We start from the raw sequence: 7,769 nt of genomic DNA, 5'->3' as shown, positions 1-7,769 counted from the left end.
AGAAATTAACATTTAAATCCTGGAAAAGTGATTTTTCAGCTTTTCCTCCATTTTCGTCATCATCAAATCACAGGCTATACACTTGCTCTCAGACGCTGATACCCTCAGATCTCAAGATCACAAATCAGGTTCCTTTTCATTATTTTGCAAGTACTTAACGAGAAATTAACATTTAAATCCTGGAAAAGTGATTTTTCAGCTTTTCCTCCATTTTCGTCATCATCAAATCACAGGCTATACACTTGCTCTCAGACGCTGATACCCTCAGATCTCAAGATCACAAATCAGGTTCCTTTTCATTATTTTGCAAGTACTTAACGAGAAATTAACATTTAAATCCTGGAAAAGTGATTTTTCAGCTTTTCCTCCATTTTCGTCATCATCAAATCACAGGCTATACACTTGCTCTCAGACGCTGATACCCTCAGATCTCAAGATCACAAATCAGGTTCCTTTTCATTATTTTGCAAGTACTTAACGAGAAATTAACATTTAAATCCTGGAAAAGTGATTTTTCAGCTTTTCCTCCATTTTCGTCATCATCAAATCACAGGCTATACACTTGCTCTCAGACGCTGATACCCTCAGATCTCAAGATCACAAATCAGGTTCCTTTTCATTATTTTGCAAGTACTTAACGAGAAATTAACATTTAAATCCTGGAAAAGTGATTTTTCAGCTTTTCCTCCATTTTCGTCATCATCAAATCACAGGCTATACACTTGCTCTCAGACGCTGATACCCTCAGATCTCAAGATCACAAATCAGGTTCCTTTTCATTATTTTGCAAGTACTTAACGAGAAATTAACATTTAAATCCTGGAAAAGTGATTTTTCAGCTTTTCCTCCATTTTCGTCATCATCAAATCACAGGCTATACACTTGCTCTCAGACGCTGATACCCTCAGATCTCAAGATCACAAATCAGGTTCCTTTTCATTATTTTGCAAGTACTTAACGAGAAATTAACATTTAAATCCTGGAAAAGTGATTTTTCAGCTTTTCCTCCATTTTCGTCATCATCAAATCACAGGCTATACACTTGCTCTCAGACGCTGATACCCTCAGATCTCAAGATCACAAATCAGGTTCCTTTTCATTATTTTGCAAGTACTTAACGAGAAATTAACATTTAAATCCTGGAAAAGTGATTTTTCAGCTTTTCCTCCATTTTCGTCATCATCAAATCACAGGCTATACACTTGCTCTCAGACGCTGATACCCTCAGATCTCAAGATCACAAATCAGGTTCCTTTTCATTATTTTGCAAGTACTTAACGAGAAATTAACATTTAAATCCTGGAAAAGTGATTTTTCAGCTTTTCCTCCATTTTCGTCATCATCAAATCACAGGCTATACACTTGCTCTCAGACGCTGATACCCTCAGATCTCAAGATCACAAATCAGGTTCCTTTTCATTATTTTGCAAGTACTTAACGAGAAATTAACATTTAAATCCTGGAAAAGTGATTTTTCAGCTTTTCCTCCATTTTCGTCATCATCAAATCACAGGCTATACACTTGCTCTCAGACGCTGATACCCTCAGATCTCAAGATCACAAATCAGGTTCCTTTTCATTATTTTGCAAGTACTTAACGAGAAATTAACATTTAAATCCTGGAAAAGTGATTTTTCAGCTTTTCCTCCATTTTCGTCATCATCAAATCACAGGCTATACACTTGCTCTCAGACGCTGATACCCTCAGATCTCAAGATCACAAATCAGGTTCCTTTTCATTATTTTGCAAGTACTTAACGAGAAATTAACATTTAAATCCTGGAAAAGTGATTTTTCAGCTTTTCCTCCATTTTCGTCATCATCAAATCACAGGCTATACACTTGCTCTCAGACGCTGATACCCTCAGATCTCAAGATCACAAATCAGGTTCCTTTTCATTATTTTGCAAGTACTTAACGAGAAATTAACATTTAAATCCTGGAAAAGTGATTTTTCAGCTTTTCCTCCATTTTCGTCATCATCAAATCACAGGCTATACACTTGCTCTCAGACGCTGATACCCTCAGATCTCAAGATCACAAATCAGGTTCCTTTTCATTATTTTGCAAGTACTTAACGAGAAATTAACATTTAAATCCTGGAAAAGTGATTTTTCAGCTTTTCCTCCATTTTCGTCATCATCAAATCACAGGCTATACACTTGCTCTCAGACGCTGATACCCTCAGATCTCAAGATCACAAATCAGGTTCCTTTTCATTATTTTGCAAGTACTTAACGAGAAATTAACATTTAAATCCTGGAAAAGTGATTTTTCAGCTTTTCCTCCATTTTCGTCATCATCAAATCACAGGCTATACACTTGCTCTCAGACGCTGATACCCTCAGATCTCAAGATCACAAATCAGGTTCCTTTTCATTATTTTGCAAGTACTTAACGAGAAATTAACATTTAAATCCTGGAAAAGTGATTTTTCAGCTTTTCCTCCATTTTCGTCATCATCAAATCACAGGCTATACACTTGCTCTCAGACGCTGATACCCTCAGATCTCAAGATCACAAATCAGGTTCCTTTTCATTATTTTGCAAGTACTTAACGAGAAATTAACATTTAAATCCTGGAAAAGTGATTTTTCAGCTTTTCCTCCATTTTCGTCATCATCAAATCACAGGCTATACACTTGCTCTCAGACGCTGATACCCTCAGATCTCAAGATCACAAATCAGGTTCCTTTTCATTATTTTGCAAGTACTTAACGAGAAATTAACATTTAAATCCTGGAAAAGTGATTTTTCAGCTTTTCCTCCATTTTCGTCATCATCAAATCACAGGCTATACACTTGCTCTCAGACGCTGATACCCTCAGATCTCAAGATCACAAATCAGGTTCCTTTTCATTATTTTGCAAGTACTTAACGAGAAATTAACATTTAAATCCTGGAAAAGTGATTTTTCAGCTTTTCCTCCATTTTCGTCATCATCAAATCACAGGCTATACACTTGCTCTCAGACGCTGATACCCTCAGATCTCAAGATCACAAATCAGGTTCCTTTTCATTATTTTGCAAGTACTTAACGAGAAATTAACATTTAAATCCTGGAAAAGTGATTTTTCAGCTTTTCCTCCATTTTCGTCATCATCAAATCACAGGCTATACACTTGCTCTCAGACGCTGATACCCTCAGATCTCAAGATCACAAATCAGGTTCCTTTTCATTATTTTGCAAGTACTTAACGAGAAATTAACATTTAAATCCTGGAAAAGTGATTTTTCAGCTTTTCCTCCATTTTCGTCATCATCAAATCACAGGCTATACACTTGCTCTCAGACGCTGATACCCTCAGATCTCAAGATCACAAATCAGGTTCCTTTTCATTATTTTGCAAGTACTTAACGAGAAATTAACATTTAAATCCTGGAAAAGTGATTTTTCAGCTTTTCCTCCATTTTCGTCATCATCAAATCACAGGCTATACACTTGCTCTCAGACGCTGATACCCTCAGATCTCAAGATCACAAATCAGGTTCCTTTTCATTATTTTGCAAGTACTTAACGAGAAATTAACATTTAAATCCTGGAAAAGTGATTTTTCAGCTTTTCCTCCATTTTCGTCATCATCAAATCACAGGCTATACACTTGCTCTCAGACGCTGATACCCTCAGATCTCAAGATCACAAATCAGGTTCCTTTTCATTATTTTGCAAGTACTTAACGAGAAATTAACATTTAAATCCTGGAAAAGTGATTTTTCAGCTTTTCCTCCATTTTCGTCATCATCAAATCACAGGCTATACACTTGCTCTCAGACGCTGATACCCTCAGATCTCAAGATCACAAATCAGGTTCCTTTTCATTATTTTGCAAGTACTTAACGAGAAATTAACATTTAAATCCTGGAAAAGTGATTTTTCAGCTTTTCCTCCATTTTCGTCATCATCAAATCACAGGCTATACACTTGCTCTCAGACGCTGATACCCTCAGATCTCAAGATCACAAATCAGGTTCCTTTTCATTATTTTGCAAGTACTTAACGAGAAATTAACATTTAAATCCTGGAAAAGTGATTTTTCAGCTTTTCCTCCATTTTCGTCATCATCAAATCACAGGCTATACACTTGCTCTCAGACGCTGATACCCTCAGATCTCAAGATCACAAATCAGGTTCCTTTTCATTATTTTGCAAGTACTTAACGAGAAATTAACATTTAAATCCTGGAAAAGTGATTTTTCAGCTTTTCCTCCATTTTCGTCATCATCAAATCACAGGCTATACACTTGCTCTCAGACGCTGATACCCTCAGATCTCAAGATCACAAATCAGGTTCCTTTTCATTATTTTGCAAGTACTTAACGAGAAATTAACATTTAAATCCTGGAAAAGTGATTTTTCAGCTTTTCCTCCATTTTCGTCATCATCAAATCACAGGCTATACACTTGCTCTCAGACGCTGATACCCTCAGATCTCAAGATCACAAATCAGGTTCCTTTTCATTATTTTGCAAGTACTTAACGAGAAATTAACATTTAAATCCTGGAAAAGTGATTTTTCAGCTTTTCCTCCATTTTCGTCATCATCAAATCACAGGCTATACACTTGCTCTCAGACGCTGATACCCTCAGATCTCAAGATCACAAATCAGGTTCCTTTTCATTATTTTGCAAGTACTTAACGAGAAATTAACATTTAAATCCTGGAAAAGTGATTTTTCAGCTTTTCCTCCATTTTCGTCATCATCAAATCACAGGCTATACACTTGCTCTCAGACGCTGATACCCTCAGATCTCAAGATCACAAATCAGGTTCCTTTTCATTATTTTGCAAGTACTTAACGAGAAATTAACATTTAAATCCTGGAAAAGTGATTTTTCAGCTTTTCCTCCATTTTCGTCATCATCAAATCACAGGCTATACACTTGCTCTCAGACGCTGATACCCTCAGATCTCAAGATCACAAATCAGGTTCCTTTTCATTATTTTGCAAGTACTTAACGAGAAATTAACATTTAAATCCTGGAAAAGTGATTTTTCAGCTTTTCCTCCATTTTCGTCATCATCAAATCACAGGCTATACACTTGCTCTCAGACGCTGATACCCTCAGATCTCAAGATCACAAATCAGGTTCCTTTTCATTATTTTGCAAGTACTTAACGAGAAATTAACATTTAAATCCTGGAAAAGTGATTTTTCAGCTTTTCCTCCATTTTCGTCATCATCAAATCACAGGCTATACACTTGCTCTCAGACGCTGATACCCTCAGATCTCAAGATCACAAATCAGGTTCCTTTTCATTATTTTGCAAGTACTTAACGAGAAATTAACATTTAAATCCTGGAAAAGTGATTTTTCAGCTTTTCCTCCATTTTCGTCATCATCAAATCACAGGCTATACACTTGCTCTCAGACGCTGATACCCTCAGATCTCAAGATCACAAATCAGGTTCCTTTTCATTATTTTGCAAGTACTTAACGAGAAATTAACATTTAAATCCTGGAAAAGTGATTTTTCAGCTTTTCCTCCATTTTCGTCATCATCAAATCACAGGCTATACACTTGCTCTCAGACGCTGATACCCTCAGATCTCAAGATCACAAATCAGGTTCCTTTTCATTATTTTGCAAGTACTTAACGAGAAATTAACATTTAAATCCTGGAAAAGTGATTTTTCAGCTTTTCCTCCATTTTCGTCATCATCAAATCACAGGCTATACACTTGCTCTCAGACGCTGATACCCTCAGATCTCAAGATCACAAATCAGGTTCCTTTTCATTATTTTGCAAGTACTTAACGAGAAATTAACATTTAAATCCTGGAAAAGTGATTTTTCAGCTTTTCCTCCATTTTCGTCATCATCAAATCACAGGCTATACACTTGCTCTCAGACGCTGATACCCTCAGATCTCAAGATCACAAATCAGGTTCCTTTTCATTATTTTGCAAGTACTTAACGAGAAATTAACATTTAAATCCTGGAAAAGTGATTTTTCAGCTTTTCCTCCATTTTCGTCATCATCAAATCACAGGCTATACACTTGCTCTCAGACGCTGATACCCTCAGATCTCAAGATCACAAATCAGGTTCCTTTTCATTATTTTGCAAGTACTTAACGAGAAATTAACATTTAAATCCTGGAAAAGTGATTTTTCAGCTTTTCCTCCATTTTCGTCATCATCAAATCACAGGCTATACACTTGCTCTCAGACGCTGATACCCTCAGATCTCAAGATCACAAATCAGGTTCCTTTTCATTATTTTGCAAGTACTTAACGAGAAATTAACATTTAAATCCTGGAAAAGTGATTTTTCAGCTTTTCCTCCATTTTCGTCATCATCAAATCACAGGCTATACACTTGCTCTCAGACGCTGATACCCTCAGATCTCAAGATCACAAATCAGGTTCCTTTTCATTATTTTGCAAGTACTTAACGAGAAATTAACATTTAAATCCTGGAAAAGTGATTTTTCAGCTTTTCCTCCATTTTCGTCATCATCAAATCACAGGCTATACACTTGCTCTCAGACGCTGATACCCTCAGATCTCAAGATCACAAATCAGGTTCCTTTTCATTATTTTGCAAGTACTTAACGAGAAATTAACATTTAAATCCTGGAAAAGTGATTTTTCAGCTTTTCCTCCATTTTCGTCATCATCAAATCACAGGCTATACACTTGCTCTCAGACGCTGATACCCTCAGATCTCAAGATCACAAATCAGGTTCCTTTTCATTATTTTGCAAGTACTTAACGAGAAATTAACATTTAAATCCTGGAAAAGTGATTTTTCAGCTTTTCCTCCATTTTCGTCATCATCAAATCACAGGCTATACACTTGCTCTCAGACGCTGATACCCTCAGATCTCAAGATCACAAATCAGGTTCCTTTTCATTATTTTGCAAGTACTTAACGAGAAATTAACATTTAAATCCTGGAAAAGTGATTTTTCAGCTTTTCCTCCATTTTCGTCATCATCAAATCACAGGCTATACACTTGCTCTCAGACGCTGATACCCTCAGATCTCAAGATCACAAATCAGGTTCCTTTTCATTATTTTGCAAGTACTTAACGAGAAATTAACATTTAAATCCTGGAAAAGTGATTTTTCAGCTTTTCCTCCATTTTCGTCATCATCAAATCACAGGCTATACACTTGCTCTCAGACGCTGATACCCTCAGATCTCAAGATCACAAATCAGGTTCCTTTTCATTATTTTGCAAGTACTTAACGAGAAATTAACATTTAAATCCTCGGAAAAGTGATTTTTCAGCTTTTCCTCCATTTTCGTCATCATCAAATCACAGGCTATACACTTGCTCTCAGACGCTGATACCCTCAGATCTCAAGATCACAAATCAGGTTCCTTTTCATTATTTTGCAAGTACTTAACGAGAAATTAACATTTAAATCCTGGAAAAGTGATTTTTCAGCTTTTCCTCCATTTTCGTCATCATCAAATCACAGGCTATACACTTGCTCTCAGACGCTGATACCCTCAGATCTCAAGATCACAAATCAGGTTCCTTTTCATTATTTTGCAAGTACTTAACGAGAAATTAACATTTAAATCCTGGAAAAGTGATTTTTCAGCTTTTCCTCCATTTTCGTCATCATCAAATCACAGGCTATACACTTGCTCTCAGACGCTGATACCCTCAGATCTCAAGATCACAAATCAGGTTCCTTTTCATTATTTTGCAAGTACTTAACGAGAAATTAACATTTAAATCCTCGGAAAAGTGATTTTTCAGCTTTTCCTCCATTTTCGTCATCATCAAATCACAGGCTATACACTTGCT

This window comes from Hermetia illucens, chromosome 3, assembly GCF_905115235.1.
Source record: "Hermetia illucens chromosome 3, iHerIll2.2.curated.20191125, whole genome shotgun sequence".
NCBI lineage: Eukaryota > Metazoa > Arthropoda > Insecta > Diptera > Stratiomyidae > Hermetia > Hermetia illucens.
The sequence above is the reverse complement of the archived record's forward strand: the minus strand, read 5'-3'. Positions refer to the sequence as shown.